The following is a 26,169-nucleotide window of genomic DNA, read 5'->3' on the forward strand; positions in this document are numbered from 1 at the left end:
CGAGCGGCTTATAGCGCATGCGCGGTGATGCTTCTGGGCTCCGCCATGCCCGCTCGTTGCCTCGGCTGCCGCTGTCTCAAGCCGTCGCCCTGCCAGGTAGCGACGGTGCGGAGCTGCTCCGGCTGGGCCTGCAGGGGGTGCCCCGGGCGCCGCACGACTTTTTCGGTGCCCGAAAGTAAACACGCCATTAAGATGGCGGCTGGATGTGAGCCAGTAGGCAGAACTTAGGATTTTGTATCTATGTGGCTGCAAGTGATGGGTTGTGCAACCTTGGTATATATAGACATGCACAGGCAGGGGAGAGAGAGATCCCAACAGCTATGCAGAAATAAAGTTTGCTTCGCTGAGGTCTCCTGGTCGTTCTTGCTGGCGAGAGCGACACCAGAGAACAAAAGCTTGAAAAACCTGTTTCCTCAGAGTCCACCCCCTTGATAGGGGCAGAAGGACTTAGGGAACAATGCCTGAAAAACTTCAAGGCAGGCCCCTCCCCCAGAAAGCCAGTGCCTCCCCGCAAAGAAAGACAAGAGGACAACCACCACTACTTCATAGTAGTGAAGTAAAAGAACTACTTTTATTTTTAATTTCTTCCCACTATTCTGTTTTTTTTTCATTTTTTAAAAATATATAACTTTTTAACCTATTTACCATCACAATGAGATGTTCAGTAAATCAAATTCCATAACAGCCTTTTAACATGAATTTTTTGATATATAAACCTGTGTTTTCCTTTTCTTTTCAATTTTTAAATTTTTAATTTAATTTAATTTAATTTTTAAAAATATTCATATAGAGATAAGCTTCAAGGTAATCCCCTTTCCCCAATGAATGCTAACCGTATAAGTAAACCAGTTTCAATCCCTCTTTATCTCAGGAAAATTGAGTCCTTTAACAAAGATATCAAGATACATCCAGGAAGAATCAAAATAACCTTCCTTGCCCACACTGAGAATTTATAACCACGCTCCCATCTTTTTTCTGTGTATTTGTTTTTGTCCTGGTAGTATATAAATCTTATACTTGGGGTTCTTTTTGACTAGATTCTTTTTAAAAAAATATTATTTATTTATTTTCTCTTGCCATCTACTTTTGTCAGTCTTTTTGTTTGTCTGTTTTTGTTTGTATACTTCATAAATCTTACCTTGGGGCCCAGTTGCGTTGGGCCTTCTCTTTTATTTTATATTTCTTTTTTTTCCCCTGTCTCTCTCTCTTTTTTCTTTTTTCCTTCTTTTTAGTGGGGACTCTTGATTGCTCAGAAGCATTCCAGGGTGCTCCTTGCATGCACCATGGTCGACACATTCTGCTACACATCTGTTCTGCCATCTCTCACCAAAATGACTAGGAGGAGGAATGTCCAACAGAAGAAAAATTCAGAGACTGGGCCTTCTGCATCAGAACTATTGGATATAGATATAGACAGTATGTCAGAAAGGGAATTCAGGCTAACAATTATTCAGGTAATAGCTAGGTTGGAGAAGGTCATGGATGACAAAATGGAGTTGATTAGGGCAGAAGTGAAAGCCACCAGGGATGATATTCACAATGTTCTCAATGAGTTCCAATCTAATCTAAATTCTCTAAAAGCTAGGGTAACTGAGACAGAAGATAGAATTAGTGATCTGGAAGACAAACAGATAGAGAAAAAGGATCAGCAGGAAGCCTGGAACAAACAGCTTAGAAGCCACGAAAACAGAATTAGGGAAATAAATGATGCTGTAAAATGTTCCAAGGTCAGAATTATTGGAATCCCTGAGTGTGGGGGGGGGGAGAATAAAGAAGACTAGAAGATATAGTTGAACAAATTTCCCATGAAAATTTTCCCAATCTCGCGAATAGAGCCAGCGTTCATGTATGAGAGGCAGAAAGGTCTACACTCAAGGTCATAGAATCTAGAAAGATCTCGAGACAACTGATAGTGAAAATGATGAATCATAATTGTGGACAGGAGCTCTTGAAAGTCGCTGGGGGTAAGAAATTCCTTATATACAGAGGAAAGCCTATCAGAATAACATCAGACCTGTCCACAAAAACCTGGCAAGCCAGAAAGGGTTGGCAAGATACATTCAGGGCACTAAAGAGAAAAACATGCAGCCAAGAATACTTTATCCAGCAAGACTGACATTCAAAATGGATGGAGAGATAAAGAGCTTCAAAGACTGGCAAGGTTTAAAAGAGTATGTGACCACCAAGCTGACACTGCAGGAAATATTAAAGGGGTTCTATAAAAGAGGAAAAATCCTAAGAATATCATTGAACAGAAATATATGGAGACAATCTATAGAAACAAAGACATCACAGATAACACGATGTCAATAAAAACATATCTCTCAAAAATCACTCTCAACATGAATGGCCTAAATTCACTCATAAAAGACACAAGGTTGCAGATTGGATAAAATGACAGGACCCATCCATATGTTGTCTACAAGAGACCCATTTTGAACCTAAGGATACATCCAGACTTTCATGCCAATGGGCCTCAAAAGAAGGCTGGGGTAGTGATTCTTATATCAGATAAATTAGATTTTAAACTAAAAATGTAGACAGAGATATGGAAGGACACTACATCGTTCTTAAAGGGACTATCCACCAAGAAGATCTAACAATTGTAAATACTTATGCCCCCAATATGGGAGCATCAATTACATAAGAAAACTGTTAATCAAGATAAAGAGTCATATTGATATGAATACATTAATAGTAGGAGATCTTAACATGACACTCTCAGTAATAGACAGATCATTGAAGCAGAAAACCAATAAAGAAACAAGAGCATTGAATGACACATTAGACCAGATGGATCTCATAGATATATACAGAACATTCCACCCTAAAAGAACAGAATACTCATTTTTCTCAAGTGCACATGGAACCTTCTCCAGAATAGACCACATACTGGGTCATAAATCAGGGCTCAACGAATACCAAAAGATTGAGATTATTCCCTGCATATTCTCAGATCACAATGCTTTGAAACTGGAGCTCATTCACAAGGAAAAGTTTGGAAGGAATTCAAACACCTGGAAGCTAAAGACCACCTTACTTAAGAATGCTTGGGTCAACCAGGAAATCAAAGAACTTAAACAATTCATGGAAACCAATGAAAATGAAGACACTTCTGTAAAAAATCTATGGGATACAGGAAAGGTGGTCCTAAGGGGGAAATACATAGCCATCCTAGCCTCCCTCAAAAAAAAAAAAAAAAAAAAAGAAAGAAAGAAAAAAAAGAAAAAAGAAACATCCAGAATATACCATCTGTCTCTACACCTTAAAGAACTGGAGAATCAACAACAAATTAAGCCAACTCCACACACAAGAAGGGAAATAATCAAGATAAGAGCAGAGATCAATGAGATAGAAACTAGAGGTAAAGTAGAATGCACCAATAAAACTAGAAGCTGTTTTTTTGAAAGAACCAATAATATCAATGAATCATTGGCCAAACTAATCCAAAAGAAAAGAAAAAAAGCCCAAATTAATAAAATTATGAATGAAAAGGGAGAGATCACAACTAACACCAAGGAAGTAGAAACAATTATCAGAAATTATTATCAACAATTATATGCCAATAAGCTAAGCAACCTGGATGAAATGGATGCATTCCTGGAAAACTATAAACTCCCAACATTGAACCAGGAAGAAATGGACAACCTGAATAGACTGATATCTAGTAAGGAGACTGAAGCAGTGATCAAAAACCTCCCAAAAAACAAGAGCCCAGAACCTGACGGATTCCCTGGGAAATTCTACCAAACCTTCAAAGAAGAAATAACACCTATTCTCCTGAAGCTGTTTCAAAAAATTGAAGCAGAAGGAAAACTTCCAGACTTTTTTTATGAAGCCAGCATTACCCTGATTCCCAAACCAGGTAAAGACCCTACCAAAAGGAGAATTTCAGACCAATATCCCTAATGAATATGGATGTTAAGATTCTCAACAAGATCCCAGCTAGTAGGATCCAACAGCACATTAAAAAGATTATCCACCATGACCAGGTGGGATTCATCCCTGGGTTGCAAGGATGGTTCAACTTTCACAAATCAATCAATGTGATAGAACAAATCAATAAGAGAAGAGAGAAGAACCACATGGTCCTCTCAATTGATTCAGAAAAAACATTTGACAAAATACAGCATCTGTTCCAGATTAAAACACTTCAAAGTATAGGGATAAAGGGAACATTCCTCAACTTTATAAAATCTATCTATTAAAAACCCACAGCAAATATCATCTTCAATGGGAAAAAGCTCACAGCCTTCCCATTTAGATCAGGAACATAAGAATACCCACTCTCACCACTCTTGTTCAACATAGTATTAGAAGTCCTAGCAACAGCAATCAGACAACAAAGAGAAATAAAAGGTATCCAAATTGGCAATGAAGAAATCAAACTCTCTCTCTTCGCAGATGACATGATACTTTATATGGAAACCGAAAAGACTCCACCCCCAAACTACTAGAACTCATACAGCAATTCAGTAATTTGGCAGGGTACAAAAGTAATGTACAGAAATCTGTTGCTTTCTTATACACTAACAATGAAAATACAGAAAGGGAAATTAGAGAATTGATTCCATTTACTATAGCACCAAGAACCATAAGATACCTCGGAATAAACCTAACCAAAGAGGTAAAGGATCTGTACTCAAGGAACTACAAAACACTCATGGAAGAAATTGAAGAAGCCACAAAAAGATGGAAGACCATTCCATGCTCATGGACTGGAAGAATAAACATTGTTAAAATGTCTATACTGCCTAGATCAATCTATACTTTTAATGACATTCTGATCAAAATTCCACTGGTATTTTTCAAAGAGCTGGAGCAATCAATCCTAAAATTTGTATGGAATCAGAAGAAACCCTGAAATGCTCAGGAAACATTGAAAACGAAAAACAAAACTAGCAGCATCATGTTGCCTGATTTAAAGCATTACTACAAAGCTGTGATCACCAAGACAGCACGGTGCTCGCATAAAAACAGACGCATAGACCAGTGGAACAGAATAGAGAGCCTAGATATGGACCCTCAACTCTATGGTCAAATAATCTTCGACAAAGCATGAAAGAATATACAGTGGAGGAGGAGGAGTCAAGATGGCAGAGAAGTAGCAGGCTGAGACTACTTCAGCTAGCAGGAGATCAGCTAGGTAGCTTATCTAAAGATTGCAAACACCTGCAAATCCATCGGCAGATCGAAGAGAAGAAGAACAGCAATTCTGGAAACAGAAAAACAACCACTTTCTGAAAGGTAGGACCGGCGGAGAAGTGAATCCAAAACGACGGGAAGATAGACCCCGGGGGGAGGGGCCAGCTCCCGGCAAGTGGTGGAGCAATGGAGCACAAAATCAGGACTTTTAAAAGTCTGTTCCACTGAGGGACATCGCTCCAGAGGCTAAACTGAGGCGAAGCCCACGCGGGGTCAGCATGGCCTCAGGTCCCGCAGGGTCACAGAAGGATCGGGGGTGTCTGAGTGTCGCAAAGCTTGAGGGTATTGGAACGGGAAAGCCGGCTACAGAGACAGAGCCAACAGTAAGCTCACAGCTCAGTGTTACCTTGAACCGGTCGCAGGCTCGGTGAGCTCGGAGCGCGGCTGGAGGTCAGGCAAATGGGAGTAACTGGGCGCTGTTCTCTGAGGGCACACTGATTTTTTAACGTTTACACTTTTTTAACATTTTTCAACTAGTTAATCTAATATATATATTTTTTCTTTTTTATATTTTTTCTTTATTTGTTTTCTTTTTTTAATTCATTTCTTTTCTTTTTTTTTCTTTTTTTTCTTTCTTTCTTTTTGAACCTCTTTTTATCCCCTATCTCCCCCCTCACGATTTGGGATCTCTTCTGATTTGTTTAAAGCATATTTTCCTGGGGTTGTTGCCACCCTTTTAGTATTTTACTTGCTCCTTCATATACTCTTATCTGGACAAAATGACAAAGCGGAAAAATTCACCACAAAAAAAAGAACAAGGGGCAGTACCGAAGGCTAGGGACCTAATCAATACAGACATTGGTAATATGTCAGATCTAGAGTTCAGAATGACAATTGTCAAGGTTCTAGCCGGGCTCGAAAAAGGCATGGAAGATATTAAAGAAACCCTCTCGAGAGATATAAAAGCCCTTTCTGGAGAAATAAAAGAACTAAAATCTAACCAAGTTGAAATCAAAAAAGCTATTCATAATGAAAAGGTTGACTTTCAAAAAAGCTATTCATGAGGTGCAATAAAAAATGGAGGCTCTCACTGCTAGGATAAATGAGGCAGAAGAAAGAATTAGTGATATAGAAGACCAAATGACAGAGAATAAAGAAGCTGAGCAAAAGAGGGACAAACAGCTACTGGACCACGAAGGGAGAATTCGAGAGATAAGTGACACCATAAGACAAAACAGCATTAGAATAATTGGGATTCCAGAAGAAGAAGAAAGAGAGAGGGGAGCAGAAGGTATACTGGAGAGAATTATTGGGGAGAATTTCCCCAATATGGCAAAGGGAACGAGCATCAAAATTCAGGAGGTTCAGAGAATGCCCCCCCAAATCAATAAGAATAGGCCCACACCCCGTCACATAATAGTAAAATTTACAAGTCTCAGTGACAAAAAGAAAATCCTGAAAGCAGCCCGGGAAAAGAAGTCTGTAACATACAATGGTAAAAATATTAGATTGGCAGCTGACTTATCCACAGAGACCTGGCAGGCGAGAAAGAGCTGGCATGATATTTTCAGAGCACTAAACGAGAAAAACATGCAGCCAAGAATACTATATCCAGCTAGGCTATCATTGAAAATAGAAGGAGAGATTAAAAGCTTCCAGGACAGGGGGGCGGAGTCAAGATGGCGGAGAAGTAGCAGGCTGAGACTACTTCAGCTGGCCGGAGATCAGCAATATAGCTTATCTAAAGATTGCAAACAGCTGAAAATCCATCGGCAGATTGAAGAGAAGAACAGCAATTCTGGAAACAGAAAAACAACCACTTTCTGAAAGGTAGGACCAGCGGAGAAGTGAATCCAAAGCGACGGGAAGATAGACCCCGGGGGGAGGGGCCGGTTCCCGGCAAGCGGCGGAGCAACGGAGCACAAAATCAGGACTTTTAAAAGTCTGTTCCGCTGAGGGACATTGCTCCAGAGGCTAAACCGGGGCGAAGCCCACGCAGGGTCAGCGTGGCCTCAGGTCCGCAGGGTCACAGAAGGATTGGGGGTGTCTGAGTCTCACAGAGCTTGCGGGTATTGGAACGGGAAAGCCGGCTACAGAGACAGAGCCGACAGTAAGCTCACAGCTCGGTGTTACCTTGAACCGGTCGCAGGCTCGGTGAGCTTGGAGCTCGGCCGGAGGTCAGGCAGACGGGAGTAACTGGGCGTTGTTCTCTGAGGGCGCACTGAGGAGTGGGGCCCTGGGCTCTCGGCTCCTCCGGGCCGGAGACCAGGAGGCCACCATTTGTATTCCCGTCCTCCGGAACTCTATGGAAAGCGCTCAGGGAACAAAAGCTCCTGAAAGCAAACCCGAGCGGATTACTCACCCCGGACCCTGGTAAGGGCGGTGCAATTCCTCCTGGGGCAAAGACACTTGAGAATCACTACAACACTACAACAGGCCCCTCCCCCAGAAGATCAACAAGAAATCCAGCCGAGACCAAGTTCACCTACCAAGGAGTGCGGTTTCAATACCAAGGAGAGTAGCAGAATTCCAGAGGAGGAGAAAGCAAAGCACGGAACTCATGGCTTTTTCCCTGTGATTTTTTTTAGTCTTGCAGTTAATTTGATTTTTTTTCTTTTTCATTTTTTGTTTTTTTTTTCTTGCCTTCTGGTAAATTTTTTTTTTTTAACATTTACCTTTTTCTTTTTTAACGTTTTATAACTAGTTTATCCAATATATATATATATTCTTTTTTATATTTTTCTTATTTGTTTTCTTTTTTTAATTCTTTTTTTCTTTTTTCTCTTTTTTCTTTTTTTTTTCTTTCTTCCTTTTTGAACCACTTTTTATCCCATTTCTACCCCCTCACTATTTGGCATCTCTTCTAATTTGGTTAAAGCATATTTTACTGGGGTTGTTGCCACTCTTTTAGTATTTTACTTGCTCCTTCATATACTTTTATCTGGACAAAATGACAAAGCGGAAAAATTCAACACAAAAAAAAGAACAAGAGGCAGTACCGAAGGCTAGGGACCTAATCAATACAGACATTGGTAATATGTCAGATCTAGAGTTCAGAATGACAATTGTCAAGGTTCTAGCCGGGCTCGAAAAAGGCATGGAAGATATTAGAGAAACCCTCTTGAGAGATATAAAAGCCCTTTCTGGAGAAATAAAAGAACTAAAATCTAACCAAGTTGAAATCAAAAAAGCTATTCATGAGGTGCAATAAAAAATGGAGGCTCTCACTGCTAGGAAATGAGGCAGAAGAAAGAATTAGTGATATAGAAGACCAAATGACAGAGAATAAAGAAGCTGAACAAAAGAGAGACGAACAGCTACTGGACCACGAGGGGAGAATTCGAGAGATAAGTGACACCATAAGACGAAACAACATTAGAATAATTGGGATTCCAGAAGAAGAAGAAAGAGAGAGGGGAGCAGAAGGTATACTGGAGAGAATTATTGGGGAGAATTTCCCCAATATGGCAAAGGGAACGAGCATCAATATTCAGGAGGTTCAGAGAACGCCCCCCAAAATCAATAAGAATAGGCCCACACCCCGTCACATAATAGTAAAATTTACAAGTCTCAGTGACAAAGAGAAAATCCTGAAAGCAGCCCGGGAAAAGAAGTCTGTAACATACAATGGTAAAAATATTAGATTGGCAGCTGACTTATCCACAGAGACCTGGAAGGCCAGAAAGAGCTGGCATGATATTTTCAGAGCACTAAACGAGAAAAACATGCAGCCAAGAATACTATATCCAGCTAGGCTATCATTGAAAATAGAAGGAGAGATTAAAAGCTTCCAGGACAAACAAAAACTGAAAGAATTTACAAACACCAAACCAGCTCTACAGGAAATATTGAAAGGGGTCCTCTAAGCAAAGAGAGAGCCTACAAGTGGTAGATCAGAAAGGAACAGAGACCATATACAGTAACAGTCACCTTACAGGCAATACAATGGCACTAAATTCATATCTCTCAATAGTTACCCTGAATGTTAATGGGCTAAATGCCACTGTCAAAAGACACAAGGTATCAGAATGGATAAAAAAACAAAACCCATCTATATGTTGCCTCCAAGAAACTCATTTTAAGCCCGAAGGCACCTCCAGATTTAAAATGAGGGGGTGGAAAAGAATTTACCATGCTAACGGACATCAGAAGAAAGCAGGAGTGGCAATCCTTATATCAGATCAATTAGATTTTAAGCCAAAGACTATAATAAGAGATGAGGAAGGACACTATATCATACTCAAAGGGTCTGTCCAACAAGAAGATCTAACAATTTTAAATATCTATGCCCCCAATGTGGGAGCAGACAACTATATAAACCAATTAATAACAAAATCAAAGAAACACATCAACAATAATACAATAATAGTAGGGGACTTTAACACTCCCCTCACTGAAATGGACAGATCATCCAAGCAAAAGATCAACAAGGAAATAAAGGCCTTAAATGACACACTGGACCAGATGGACATCACAGATATATTCAGAACATTTCATCCCAAAGCAACAGAATACACATTCTTCTCTAGTGCACATGGAACATTCTCCAGAATAGATCACATCCTCGGTCCTAAATCAGGCCTCAATCGGTATCAAAAGATTGGGATTATTCCCTGCATATTTTCAGACCACAATGCTCTAAAGCTAGAACTCAACCACAAAAGGAAGTTTGGAAAGAACCCAAATACATGGAGACTAAACAGCATCCTTCTAAAGAATGAATGGGTCAACCGGGAAATTAAAGAAGAATTGAAAAAAATCATGGAAACAAATGATAATGAAAATACAACGGTTCAAAATCTGTGGAACACAACAAAGGCAGTCCTGAGAGGGAAATATATAGCGTTTCAAGCCTTTCTCAAGAAACAAGAAAGGTCTCAGGTACACAACCTAACCCTACACCTAAAGAAGCTGGAGAAAGAACAAGAAAGAAACCCTAAGCCCAGCAGGAGAAGAGAAATCATAAAGATCAGAGCAGAAATCAATGAAATAGAAACCAAAAAGACAGTAGAGCAAATCAACGAAACTAGGAGCTGGTTCTTTGAAAGAATTAATAAAATTGATAAACCCCTGGCCCGACTTATCAAAAAGAAAAGAGAAAGGACCCAAATAAATAAAATCATGAATGAAAGAGGAGAGATCACAACTAACACCAAAGAAATACAAACTATTATAAGAACATACTATGAGCAACTCTACGCCAACAAATTTGACAATCTGGAAGAAATGGATGCATTCCTAGAAACATATAAATTACCACAACTGAACCAGGAAGAAGTAGAAAGCCTGAACAGACCCATAACCAATAAGGAGATTGAAACAGTCATTAAAAATCTCCAAACAAACAAAAGCCCAGGGCCCGACGGCGTCCCGGGGGAATTCTACCAAACATTTAAAGAAGAACTAACTCCTGTTCTCCTGAAACTGTTCCAAAAAATAGAAATGGAAGGAAAACTTCCAAACTCATTTTATGAGGCCAGCATCACCTTGATCCCAAAACCAGACAAGGATCCCATCAAAAAAGAGAGCTATAGACCAATATCCTTGATGAACACAGATGCGAAAATACTCAACAAAATACTAGCCAATAGGATTCAACAGTACATTAAAAGGATTATTCACCACGACCAAGTGGGATTTATTCCAGGGCTGCAAGGTTGGTTCAACATCTGCAAATCAGTCAATGTGATACAACACATCAATAAAAGAAATAACAAGAACCATATGATACTCTCAATAGATGCTGAAAAAGCACTTGACAAAGTGCAGCATCCCTTCCTGATCAAAACTCTTCAAAGTGTAGGGATAGAGGGCACATACCTCAATATCATCAAAGCCATCTATGAAAAACCCACCGCAAATATCTTTCTCAATGGAGAAAAACTGAAAGCTTTTCCGCTAATGTCAGGAACACGGCAGGGATGTCCATTATCACCACTGCTATTCAACATAGTACTAGAGGTCCTAGCCTCAGCCATCAGACAACAAAAGGAAATTAAAGGCATCCAAATAGGCAAACAAGAAGTCAAATTATCACTCTTCACAGATGATATGATACTGTATGTGGAAAACCCAAAAGACTCCACTCCAAAACTGCTAGAACTTATACAGGAATTCAGTAAAGTGTCAGGATATAAAATCAATGCACAGAAATCAGTTGCATTTCTCTACACCAACAGCAAGACAGAAGAAAGAGAAATTAAGGAGTCAATCCCATTTACAATTGCACCCAAAACCATAATATACCTAGGAATAAACCTAACCAAAGAGGCACAGAATCTATACTCAGAAAACTATAAAGTACTCATGAAAGAAATTGAGGAAGACACAAAGAAATGGAAAAATGTTCCATGCTCCTGGATTGGAAGAATAAATATAGTGAAAATGTCTATGCTACCTAAAGCAATCTACACATTTAATGCAATTCCTATCAAAGTACCATCCATCTTTTTCAAAGAAATGGAACAAATAATTCTAAAATTTATATGGAACCAGAAAAGACCTCGAATAGCCAAAGGGATATTGAAAAAGAAAGCCAACGTTGGTGGCATCACAATTCCGGACTTCAAGCTCTATTACAAAGCTGTCATCATCAAGACAGCATGGTACTGGCACAAAAACAGACACATAGATCAATGGAACAGAATAGAGAGCCCAGAAATAGACCCTCAACTCTATGGTTAACTAATCTTCGACAAAGCAGGAAAGAATGTCCAATGGAAAAAAGACAGCCTTTTCAATAAATGGTGCTCGGAATATTGGACAGCCACATGCAGAAAATGAAATTGGATTATTTCCTTACACCACACACAAAAATAGACTCAAAATGGATGGAGGACCTCAATGTGCGAAAGGAATCCATCAAAATTCTTGAGGAGAACACAGGCAGCAGCAACCTCTTCGACCTCAGCCACAGCAACATCTTCCAAAGGCAAGGGAAGCAAGGGCAAAAATGAACTATTGGGATTTCATTAAGATCAAAAGCTTTTGCACAGCAAAGGAAACCGTTAACAAAATCAAAAGACAACTGACAGAATGGGAGAAGATATTTGCAAATGACATATCAGATAAAGGACTAGTGTTCAAAATCTATAAAGAACTTAGCAAACTCAACATCCAAAGAACAAATAATCCAATCAAGAAATGGGCAGAGGACATGAACAGACATTTCTGCAAAGAAGACATCCAGATGGCCAACAGACACATGAAAAAGTGCTCCATATCACTCGGCATCAGGAAAATACAAATCAAAACCTCAATGAGATATCACTTCACACCAGTCAGAATGGCTAAAATCAACAAGTCAGGAAATGACAGATGCTGGCGAGGATGCGGAGATGGTGGGAATGCAAGCTGGTGCAACCACTCTGGAAAACAGCATGGAGGTTCCTCAAAATGTTGAAAATAGAACTGCCCTATGACCCAGCAATGCACTACTGGGTATTTACCCTAAAGATACAAACGTAGTGATCCGAACGGGCACGTGCACCTGAATGTTCATAGCAGCAATGTCCACAATAGCCAAACTATGGAAAGAACCTAGATGTCCATCAACAGATGAATGGATCAAGAAGATATGGTATATATATACACAATGGAATACTATGCAGCCATCAAAAGAAATGAAATCTTGCCATTTGCAACAACATGGATGGAACTAGAGTGTATCATGCTTAGCGAAATAAGTCAAGCAGAGAAAGACAACTACCATATGATCTCTCTGATATGAGGAAGTGGTGATGCAACATGGAGGCTTAAGTGAGTAGGAGAAGAATCAATGAAACAGGATGGGATTGGAAGGGAGACAAGCCATAAGTGACTCTTAATCTCACAAAATAAACGGAGGTTTGCTGGGGGGAGGGGGGTTAGGAAAAGGGGGGTGGGGTTATGGACATTGGGGAAGGTATGTGCTTTGGTGAGTGCTGTGAAGTGTGTAAACCTGGCGATTCACAGACCGGTACCCCTGGGGATAAAAATATATGTTTATAAAAAATAAAAAAATTTTTAAAAAAAGAATATACAGTGGAAAAAAGACATTCTCTTCAATAAATGGTGCTGGGAAAATTGAACATCTATATGTAGAAGAATGAAACTCGACCATTCTCTTACACCATACACAAAGATAAATTCGAAATGGATAAAATACCTCGACATGAGGCAGGAATCCATCAGAATCCTAGAGGAGAACATAGGCAGTAACCTTTTCAATATCAGCCACAGCAACTTCTTTTAAGATACGTCTCCAAAGGCAAAGGAAACAAAAACAAAAATGAATTTTGGGGACTTCATCAAGATCAAAAGCTTCTGCACAGCAAAGGAAACAGTCAACAAATCAAAAAGGCAACCCACAGAATGGGAGAAGATATTTGCAAATGACAGTACAGACAAAAGGCTGATATCTGGGATCTATAAAGAACTTCTCAAACTCAACACACACAAAACAGATAATCATGTCAAAAAATTGGCAGAAGACATGAACAGACACTTCTCCAATGAAGACATGCAAGTGGCTATCAGACACATGAAAAAATGTTCATCATCACTAACAATCAGGGAGATTCAAATCAAAACTACATTGGGATACCACCTTATACCAGTTAGAATGGCCAAAATTAACAAGACAGGAAACAACGTGTGTTGGAGAGGATGTGGAGAAAGGTGAATCCTACTACACTGTTTGTGCGAATGCAAGTTGGTGCAGCCACGTTGGAAAACAGTATCGAGATTCCTTAAGAAATTAAAAATAGAGCTTCCGTATGACCCTGCAATTGCACTACTGGGTATTTCCCCCAAAGTTATAGATGTAGTGAAAAGAAGGGCCATCTGGACCCCAATATTGATAGTGGTCGCCAAACTGTGGAAAAAACCAAGATGCCCTTCCACAGACAAATGGATAAGGAAGATGTGGTCCATATATACTATGGAGTATTATGCCTCCATCAGAAAGGATGAACACCCAACTTTTGTATCAAAATGGGTGGGACTGGAAGAGATTATGCTGAGTGAAATAAGTCAAGCAGAGAGAGTCAATTATCATATGGTTTCACTTATTTGTGGAGCGTAAGAAATAACACGGAGGACATGGGGAGATGGAGAGGAAAAGGGAGTTGCAGGAAATTGGAGGGGGAGATGAACCATGAGAGACTAGGGACTCTGAAAAACAATCTGAACATTTTGAAGGGACGGGGAGTGGGAGGTTGGGTGAGCCTTGTGGAGGGTATTATGGAGGGCACGTTTTGCATGGAACACTTGGTGTGGTGCATAAACAATGAATTTTGATACACTGAAAAGAAATTTAAAAAATTAAAAATTAAGAAAAAATGGAGTAATTTAGATTAATAATAACTCTTTATTTCCCTTTAAAAATAGTTGGCATAAAAGTGATCTAATCCTCTAAAAAAAGATAAGTTTATTCCAATCAGAAATAACTTACTGTTATATTCCTTATAAAGAAAAAAAAGCCATTGATATTTTTAAAAAATATGGTTCCATGATATCAAAACCTGATTTATGCAGTAAATTTTCAGAAACTTATTTATAATATAACGTATGATTCTGTGGCATTTTTCTTTATAGAAATATATCCTTTAAGATTTAAGCCATTTTCCAGTTAGCAGCTTTTTATTCTTCACAGGTATTAAAAGCAATCAGTATCAACAGTCATAGAAAAGAGTTGACCTCTTGATGGAGAAGTATTTAGGCATACACTATCCACTTTTCACCCTAGTTGTAAGAAAAAACAAAACAAAACAAAACAAAACAAAAACCAAAGAACAGTCTGTCATAGGGAAAGCATATATCAGATTAAAAGATCAAGAATTTGCAGTTCCTTCCATGCACAGAGGGAGTTCTTTCTGACATGCCTTACTCTCCTTTTTTTTTTTTTTTTTTGTAGCAAGTCTCTTTTTATGATTCCCTATGACAATTCTTACTAACTAACTAATAGGACTAGAACTATCAAATGATTTCCTTAAGGATGGAATGCCAATATTTTGAAGATTAGTCTGCTTACAGAGAAAGAGATGGCTGTGCAGATGAATTTTAAGTCCCTGATTTCAAAATTGGGATCATTGCTTTTGTCAGTAGTGGGCAAATGGAAATCTGTCATTAGAGATGCTCCGCTAATTGATGTGTTCACATACTTCCCACATTTAGTTGTTGTATGTTCTCCCTTAAAGGAACAAATTATGTTACTCCTCACATGTCCAACATCCAGTGTTTTATAAGTTTTAATAAGACTAACATATTAAGGATAAATAATAAGTCCTAAATAATTGTCTTTTAAAGTCACTGAAAAAAATCCATTCAGACATCTATTCCATATCAAGTCCAGTGGGTCCTACTTAGGAGAAATCAGAGAAAAAGACTCCATCCCATGCTATATTTAGAATTCCTCCTCTTGTTCTGGTCTGTTAGGTGACTCTAGTTATGTTTTCCCTTAAGCCTAAATCTCTTAGGAGGCCTTCAAAGACTGATACTACACACTCCCGTTGATGAGCAAACTTCCCAAGGGATCTCATGCCATGTGACCATGGGTACAAGAGAGGCATATTTGAAGACACGACCATGGCATACCAGGGCTGGCCTATCATTGTCTCTGAGAACGTCCCAGCCTGAAAGCCTGCCTATGGAGACTTCTCTTCGAAGCCAGGTCTTGTTTCCCTTGCTTGCCCCTCGCAGAGCGCTGCTGTCCAAGGCTTTGATGAATGTCAACTCCAGCGATCCTCATGATGACTCTTAAAGGCAGATTACTTGCAAAATGCGCCCTGTGGCTGTTTGTTGTTTTTTGCTTTTGATTTTTTAATCTGGAAGCTGATATAGTAAGTTTGAAAAAATTCCATGACTCCTTCAAGAAATGTTTCTCTTGAGATGCAGTGACCAAATAAAAAGGCATTGCTGTTGTGGGAACACTGTACTGGGCTCTTTTGTGTTGATTTATCCTATATGATCGACACAGAGTCACTTCAGGGGAGCAGGAGAGGCTTTTTAACTGATTAGGGAACAGGAGGTCTCAGGGTTCAAGTGGTTCCTTTATGTCTGTTCTGACAGTAAGTGGTAGGAAGATAGCAAACTTTCATGCCACGTATCATTAATGAAGTTTTGAGGTAAAAATAATTGCTCACTAGTTTTTTAATGAGGACTAAACTTGTTTTTGCAAATGTCAACTATCGTCTTGGCAGGGCACTTTTTCCTTTAAGGAAATCTCAGGTTTACCTCAGAGTATACTTAGGGCAACTTAGTATTGCTAGTAGTATTTTTTGCTAGTATTGGTAGTAGTATCTGCTAGTAGTATTTTTTATTTTTGCCCATTATCATCTGGGAAAACAAGCACAAAATACAGAACATTGAAATGCAGCAATGTGAGTGACAGACACAACAATTCTTGCACAACATGGGAATATTTTTCCCTGCTGATTTTAAAAACAGTACTTTCTTCCAGGTAAAATAAAGGGCATTCTCCCAAGGCACTGCAAACACTTCAGAAAAGAAAAGGAAAATAAATAAAACAAATGCAATTGCTTTGCTTCGAACTCAGTGGACTGAGAGGGATGTCCTAGCAAGGCATTGCTGTGACATGTGTATTTTCATATTTTGAGTTGCAGGGTCAGCATCAGATTGTAACTCACACATAATAAGCAAAGAGCTTGCATTTCTTCAGAACCCACCATGTCCCAGGCAACATTCTAGAGGCTTTGAACCAGCAGTTGAACCAGCGAGAGCTTTGAATGATTATTGCTGTTACAACCACCTCATGGAAACTTCATCACAGAGTATGTGGTATAATGCTTATTTTGTGGATGAAGAAAAGATGACCTAGAGAAGTTACCTAACCATTTCAAGGTCACACAGTTATGAGGCACTCTTTTACTCAATGTATTCATTTTAATCATAAGGAAAACACTTCACTCCCATTGTTTCTGTTTCCATTTGAAGCCTGAGGAGTTGCATCTGGGAATTCAAGTGACTTATAGCCATCGTCACATTTCAAGCAAATGACAGAGCAGATTGATACACCTTTATGCTTTGCTGCTGTACCAGGGGGTCTCTGATCCTTTGTTCCTTCGAGGGTGGTCCAGAAAGGTTGCATGGTCATCCTCTGGGAGCTTATTAACAAAACAAGGTCTCAGGCCCTCCCCAGACTATTGGTCTAATAAAATACAGGATCTGTATTTTAGCAGCGCCCCCAGCCCATCAAGTGATTGTCCTACACAGTAATATTTGAGAAGCACTGCCTTCATCACGCTGCTCCCCTCAGATAGCCTGGCAAAACATTGAATATTCTGGTGTTTCTCAGCAAGCTGATGACTGTTCCCTGTCGGAGCCATCGACACCTTCCAGAAGCCACCTGGGTCGATGCACACCCCTGCTCCTGCTCCCCCAGGCCGCAGCCCTGCCTGCTTCTGCCCCAGCCCCTCACCCAGACAGCTCTCTCTATCCCCTCTAGAGACTCTTCAGTTCCAGGAGGACATGAATGGCTAAATTCTTTCAATTCAACTTAACCACATGAAACAGCACTAACCGTTCAAAGCTCTCGCTGGTTCAACTGTGGAGAGGCTGATCATCCATTTCTTCCCAGAGAGGCTGCCAGAGAGCTCTTCAGTTCCCTGGAGCTCGCCATCTCACAAAAAGGGAGGCATGCGCTTGTGATCGGGTAGCCCTTTGTGCTGCGCACCTGGCATTTTGCTGAATGGAGTGTTTACTGAAAGACTTCATTATTTCTATCTCATTATCTCTCAATATGCTTGTTATCATCTGGATAAGACCTGATTGCAAAGCCTCTTCTGTGTTCACTCTCTTTCCTGTCATTTTCTGTAATGTACATACTATAATGTGTAAATATGATTGGTCATGCCTCCTCCCCCTCCCCCCCCACCCATCAGATCAAAACTATCAGAAACACACATGCTACCTGATGGAATGCTGGTGGGGGGGCACCTTCACAGGGAACACTTTTTTTTTTTTTTAAGATTTATTTATTTATTTATTTGACAGAGAGAAATCACAAGTAGATGGAGAGGCAGGCAGAGAAAGAGAGAGAGAGGGAAGCAGGCTCCCTGCTGAGCAGAGAGACCAATGTGGGACCCAATCCCAGGACCTTGAGATCATGACCCGAGCCGAAGGCAGTGGCTTAAACCACTGAGCCACCCAGGCGCCCCACACAGGGAACACTTTAAAGTGTATGTAAAGGATTTTATATGTAGATATAAAGCAAATTCTTGTTTAGCAGTTTGTACAATACAAAACACTTTTTCACTGTCAGTTGCAACAATCTTGCAATCTAATATGTAGTACTTCATTATTCTAAAGGCAAAAAAAAAATGCCACTAATAAGCAAAATTTCAGTTTTGGCTTTGTTAATGAATCTAATGGTAAAAGTTTCCTAGGTGGACAAAAATGGCTAAAGATACATATGACTTATAGTTTCTTCCCTGGATTGGTTAAAATCATAGTGGTTAGACCATAAAATCTGTTTTGTTATTTCTTGTTTTTCTCTCTCTATTTTTTTAAGATTTTATTTATTTATTTGACAGAGAGAGATATCACAAATAGGCAGAGAGGCAGGCAGAGAGTGAGAGGGAGAAGCAGGCTTCCCACCAAGCAGAGAGCCCAATATGGGGCTCGATCCCAGGACCCTGAGATCATGATCTGAGCTGAAGGCAGAGGATTAACCCACTGAGCCATCCAGGTACCCCTGTTTTTCTCTATATTATTGAAGTTATTTTTAAATTTATTTTAATGGCTTCATCTTTTATTGTTTCTTTGGTTCAGTGTAAAAGATACAGAAAGTGAGTGGTCATTCATTCTAGCTTTCTCATTAAACCTCTTGTCTAAATATTTTAAACAAATACTTTATAACTTGCTCCAATTATTTAGAGATTGCCCTTAATCAAATTATTCATGTTTGCATTAATGAACAATTTCTGCAGAACTGCTATTCAGTTATAATTCTAGGCATAAGAATGATTTCTGTAGATTGTTATTCTTGTACCTTTAAGTCAAAAGCTATTCTAGCCACTTAAAAATATAATTATCAATAGATAGTATGCTTCAAAATGATAAACGCTGTATCCTCAGTGTACATATAGTATCTAGCATGTAATATTTATTTGATAATTCATTTAATAAATATTTATTGAGCATCAGATACTACAATAGTTCCTAGGGATGCTGTGGAAAACAAGATACATATTACTCATTGTCTCTCCTACTAAAATGTGAACCCTGTGGGGTCAGGGTCTTCTTTATCTTGTTCATTGCTTGTTCATTGACATAGCACTTAGAATAGCACTTGGCACATAACTGTTGCTCAATAATTATATTTTGAACGGATGAATGAAGTAAATGAGTAATGTTAGTGGTGTAGTAGAGGAGATAAGTGAAAACGAAATACATGAGATTAAGAAACAAATTGTTGATCAAAAATAACAGAGGAAGATGTTCTTTGTTTTTGTGGTTGGTTGGTTGGTTTGTTTTAAAGATTTTATTTATTTTTCTGACAAAGAAAGTAAGAGAGCAGATGCAGGCCTAGCGGCAGAGGGAGAGGGAAAAGCAGGCTCCCCACTGAGGAGGGATCCCAATGTGGGGCTCGATCCCAGGAGTCTGGGATCATGACTCGAGCTGAAAGCAGTCGCTTAACCAGCTGAGCCACCCAGGTACCCAAGGATGTTCTTTGTTTTTTAATATTTGTCATAACCACTTTTGGTATTGTCTAATTATGGCTATGGAAGAAGTAATGTCATTTATTGCTTTTTACAGCAGAGAACACTTCTTTTTATAATTTGAAACAGTGGGATAGATTATTGAAAGAGTTTAGGGGGCGTTCTTTTTAAAAATATGGAAGACTTATTTATTCAGCCATGTGTAGTTAACACCAAGGAGGTGGCCGGCACTCTCAAGATTCTGGAGTTACAGCAATGGACAACACAAGCATTGTGAGGCTCCTGGGCTCCTGCTTCCTCTGGGCATCTCAGCCATAGAATCTTGGGTTGCTTTCCAAGGTTATTTTCTACCAGTACGGGAATCAGGATAAGCACAGGTTTAGGGAGATGATGTAGACCACAGATGCCCTAAAAAGTGAGGACTTAGGGCAGATACATGATGAAAACTCTTTAAGACATATTCAAGGTCCAAGATCTTCAAAAAGATAATAATAATTCAAAACCCCTGTATCTTAGACATCTAGCCCAGTGCATTTTTTAAATTTTCATTTAAAATGTCTGGGTTTTAATTTTATAATGGGTAAAACAAGAGTGTCAAAATAGTCATCACTTGACTCTGGGGCATTTTTAGAAGTATTTTTTCAGCATGGGTGAGTATAATGTTTTAACTATCCCTTCCTTGCATGAAATACTTAGTATATAGTTAGTATTTACTGTATACAACTATATAGCTATATATAGCTTATATGCTATATAACTATATAGTATATATTATGGTTAGTATGAACTAACATGTTAGTATAAATATCAAACTTATGAACAAGGCATTAGTTAGGTTTGGCAGAGAATGGACAGAGTACAAGTTTTCTAAATTCCCACATATTTCTATGCTACCACCGTCCCCTCATTAACCTTTCTTGTACGCCCAATTTCCTTATTCTTCTGCTCACCCTTTCTATGTCACACTCACACCTTCTGATAAGCATACATCTCTAAGATTCCATTTCTCCTTTTCTTCTTTTAAATAATCTCTTTAGCATCCTCAAATATAGATTCACTTTGAGCTCCACACAGATTAATTTTTACATCCCTCATTATAGAGGTACTCAGTGGGTAAAATCTGCCCCCTCCAAAGTAGCTTGGTTTAACTTTCTTCCTCTGCAAATCTATTATTTAACTCAACAATTATTAATTCAGCATTACCATGTGCCAGAGACAGGGTATAAATTGGTGGGTGCAATGGCACAGCCCCCATCTCCCCAGAGGTGATAGAAGAAGAAGATCAGCAGTGAATGTTTAGGCAAGAAGGATTATTGAGATAAGGGCTCCAAAGAAAGTAAACAATGCAGAAAGGAGAAGACTGCCATGGGAATGGTCAAGGTGCACTTTCTTAGTTTCTGGTATATAAGCAGACACCGGAAGGATGTGAAGGAGTCAGCCATCAAAAGCCAGATTTAAGTGTATGCAGGGAAGCCACATCAGCCTGTATGAAGCTTTGGGGTAGAAAAGACAGATCTTTTAAAAAACTGTCTACTGAGTCAGATTTCAATGGGAAAGTTAGAAGAAGGGGGATATGAAGATATGCCTAAGATACGAGAAGTTATCTATCCTTGAATTTTGTATGTACATTTACACCAAGATGATAGAGTAGTATATGCATTTATAGATCTGATCGCATCCTGGGTTCAAGATCTGTATCTCTTTTTATAAGGTTTGTTTATTTCGGAAAGAGAGAGAGCAGGTGGAGGGGCAGAGGGAGATAGAGAGAATCCTCAAGCAGATGCACCACTGTGCTCAGGTCCCCACACAGTGCTCAATCTTACGACCTTGAGACCATGATCTGAGCTGAAATCAAGACCTGACAGAGGCACACAGGTGTCCCTAAAGACCTGTATCTTTGCCTGATGTTCCACAGCCAAAATCAGACTATCCAAACAGGGGTTCACTATCTTCTCTTGACACGCCCACTCCACCTCCAGTTTTCTCTTGCTGGAGGCACTACTGCCATAAATAAAAAGCATCCAGTTGAGACACTTCATTTATTCCTGACATTACTTCTGTCAGTTGCCTACATCAGTCCTACATTTTTACTCCTGAACACCTTAGGATCTGATATCACTTTCTCTATTCTCTACCTGCATTTCCTCTGTCTTGGTTCTGGTTATCCTCAGCTATCATGTGGGTCATTGTACGTAATATACAAGCTGTCCTTATCCTTGGAGTCTTCTCACTTCAATCTGTTGTTCTCAGATCATCACCAGGGAAATCTGGTGTCTTCTTGCTGCTGCATAAGATTACTCCTTAGAGGGACATGCAAAGTACCTTCCAAGTCTTCCAATCCACTGCTGCAGCATCATTTTTCTCCCCCAGGATATACTTCATGCTCATGTACAATGTACTTTTCTGTGACCTGGGCATACTGCTCTCTTCAACATTACTGTTCCTTTGTATAGGCTCTTCTATTTCAATGATGTCTTACATTGCTCTGCCAGAAGAGTGCCTATTCTACCTTGAAGACCCAGTTGGAATGTTTTTTCCCCTGTACAGTCTGTTTTTGACTCTCCATTAATTGTCGGTGAGAGTTCATTTCTCTCTCATCTATACTCATACTCTATCTAATTTATCATGTCAGTTTTCTTGAGTGAATCTTTCCCAGTAGACTGACTGCATAGTCCTGGATACTGTGTATTTATGTATGTATATAATATGTATGTATGTATATATAAAATAAGTACATATTTATTTTTTGTGCCAACACCTAAAATAGTGTCCAATCTGAAATAAAATTTAATATGTAGTTAATGAATTAATAACAAAGAATTAGGTTGTCTGCAGGAAGTAGAAATTTACTGGAAAATCTCCTCCCAAACTGTTATCCAGGCAGAAGTCAGCCATTTCCCTATGTCATTATCAAAATGATACAAGAATGTAATGATCATATATATATATATATATATATAGTGCCCTGGTTAAAAAAAAACAAAAAACAAAAAACAAAAAAAAACTAGAAAAAGTATTTTTGTCCCTAATAACCTCAGCAAATTCTGAGATTCCCTGTGACTCAGTCTACTCAAGGAACTGCATGCAAAGAAGCAGAGTATAGAGACATAGAAACAGTAAAATGACATATATGCTACCCTCTGCCTGAATCTCTTAGAGAAAAGTGAAAGAGATTTAATTCATAGCAGAGCTATATTTCTCAAACCTCGTGCTTCTGCTTCCCAAAAATCCCTACCTTGGTCTTCCACATATTCAATCCATTTCAGTCCATTTTAAAATATTTATTCCACTTGCAACACCTGCTTCTTCTCTTTAGGTCTATTTGGTATAGAATAATTTTGCCTTTTAATGCCTTCCATTTATTTCCTATCCTCTCCTGACTCTAAATTGCATGGAATCTGGAAACCAAACTAACAACAACTTTGCATTATGTGAGTGAGAAGAACCCAGAAATAAATACATTTGCTCAATTTTTATACCCCTTAAGCATTGCAGATTAAGATAGGTGTTTGGGGAAAAAAAATAGGTGTTTGGTTAGCTGAGCATAATTTGATTTTTTTAAATGAAATCGGCTGAAATTCCAGATGAGAGAAGGGTAAAATTCAAAACGTGTTGAATCTGATTACTTTGTACATTGGGGGACAGTATGTTTTTAATTGGTTGACCACTTCTATTCCTTATCATAGATTTAAATGATCTCACATAAACACTTGGGTGCAAATTTTTGGTTATTTTTCACTAATATGACTTCTAAACAGAGTTTTTATGGACAGAGTCACTGAATGTGGGTTTTTACTCACCTTATTTATCTCTTCCTTCCTCTCTCTCTCTTTTTTTTTTTTTTTTCTGTTAACCAGTGGAAAGCAGAAATCAGAAGGCTTTTTGCTAATGTTTGGTTAAGTCCCCATCATAAAATTCCATTTATATAGCAGACCATTTAAGAAAACAGCAGGCAGACACTTAAAATCAGTTGATAATTGCTTTCAGCTTTACTGACTCCCACTCCCTCCCCCGGAAGTACTCTTTGTGTTTTAGATTTTAATTTTTGATTGTTTAAGCTGGCCTAAAAGCTTAGAGGTGAGCATAAGAAATCTGGCAGTATGTAGCATGTGTCGTTTGAAGCCATCTGTTTTCACGGAATAAAAGATAACTCTTCAGGTGTCACTTTCATCACTGTTGATAGGCAGGATAGCATTTATTCTCCCCAGTCATCTCCTGGCATTGCATTTTCCATCAGTTCCCCCATTCAGTGGATGATCCAATTAATGTCAGGGATGGAGGATTTGACAGCTTGCCAACACAGGTGTGCTGCAACTGCTCTCCTTTCGTTCTTATTTTTCTTTCTATCTAAAGAAAGAGGATGAGCACATTTTCAATCATAGGGCAGAGAATCTGCCAGAATGTTTCTGATGACTTTTTGGGAAAAATAAAGTTGGAAACATAAAAAGAAAAGTACTTTATTATGTGAAGCATTTTTCATTCATGACTTTACTATTCTGTCCAAAATTATAATTACTCACTAATCAATCTAATGATAAAGATGGACTAAATGCATGTCATTTTTCAGCAGATAGATGTATGTCATATTGAGGATCAAAGACAAACAAGACCTATCTTCTGACATCAAAGGGCTCACTGATCAGTGATGAAGAGAGCGCTCCATAAATAAAACATAAGCAAACAGGAATAGAAACACATAACAAAAATCATAACAGAAGTACTAGAGCAAAATGTGTATGATGTGCTATGGAGGAAGGAAAAAGGGAAGCATGTGTTCTTTTAAGACTCATGAGAAAAGTTTGTGTGATAGAGTTGACATGCAGCTAGGTTGTATAGGAGAAAAAGAGTTCAGACCCAGAGGATATTAAAAAACAGCATGGGCAACATTCAGAGACACTCAGATTATTTTATTGACTCTAGGGATTTAATTCATAGCAGAGCTATATTTTATCGTGGCAAGGATTATTTTATTGACTCTAGGGCTAGGAAGCAGTGGGAGGTATGACTATGAACTAGTTTGAGCCAGTGGTGATGACTCTATGCCATATTAAGTAATTTGGTTCTTAAACTGAAGGCATTGGAGAACCACCAAGGGTTTCTGAAACACTATCTGAAGAGTTCTAATGTAGTAGGGAAATTAATGCAAATGAAGGGAGTTATATAGTAATGGAGATTTGGGAACATAAAGCCCAATAATGAGATACACCATTAGTTCATTCTACAAAATTTTTATTGATACCTCCAATGTGCCAGATGCTGGGGATAACAAATGAACTTAACAGGTTACTTCCCTTGAGAAATTCACAGATGAGTAAAGAAAGCTAGACATGTAAACATGAGTCTAACAACATAACTTGGTAAATTACTTACTGGAGTTTTGAAAATAATGCTGAATATAGAGCCACTGATTGCTATGAACTGCCTGAGAAATGTAATAGAGGAGGTAATATTTGAATGTTCCAGGTCAGATAGAAGTTTTCAAATGTAAAAGTATGGGCATGGGGGGTGTGGAATGGAAAGTTACAATTCAGCCTGGATGGACAAAATGAAAAATTAAGTCCAGGGATTCTGACTGGAGAAATAAGAGTATGACGCCCATAACCATTATGGGAAAGAATAAATTTGGAATGAAGGAAGAAAGGTGCTGTGTTTAGTTCAATATTAAAGTTGAAACGACAGGAGATGGTTGAGTAGTACTCTCTAGTAGGTAGCTAGATATGTGAATTTTGAGTTCAGAAGAAATGAGAGACGGTGAAGATATATATTTGGGGATCAGAATCATATGTAGAGTCACGGAAAAGTAGGGGATCAAGTAAGGAAAGTGTGTAGGGTAGAAACAGAAGAGAATGCCAAGAGGATATAGAAGCTGTAGGTGAGGGATATTTGGAGGGGAGGAAAGGCCTGAGAAAGCATGCCACCAATGCCAAAGAGGAGAGCCTTTGAGAAGTGGGCTAAATAGTTGCTTTGCAGTTGGTCACAGACCCATCTAGAAAAACCACTTCCATGAAATTGGAAGCACAGGATACTGAATTTTAATGGCAATTTTAACTAAGAGAGAATCTTTTTTAACAGAGTGGAAACAATATATTTAGTAATGTTTTAAGAACTTTGTTGGTGAAGGAAAGATAAATAAGGGTGATTACTTAAGGATTCAGGGTTTTGTTTTTTTTTAAAATGTTATATTAGTCACCATACAGTACGTCATTATATTTGGCATAGTGTTCCAAGATTCCTTGTTTGCGTATAAGACCCAGTGCTCCATGCAATACGTGCTCTCTTTAATACCCATCACTGGGCCAACCGTCATCCCATCCCCCTCCCCTCTAAAACCGTCAGTTTGTTTCTCAGGGACAACAGTCTCTCA

This window comes from Mustela erminea, chromosome 7, assembly GCF_009829155.1.
Source record: "Mustela erminea isolate mMusErm1 chromosome 7, mMusErm1.Pri, whole genome shotgun sequence".
Taxonomy (NCBI): domain Eukaryota; kingdom Metazoa; phylum Chordata; class Mammalia; order Carnivora; family Mustelidae; genus Mustela; species Mustela erminea.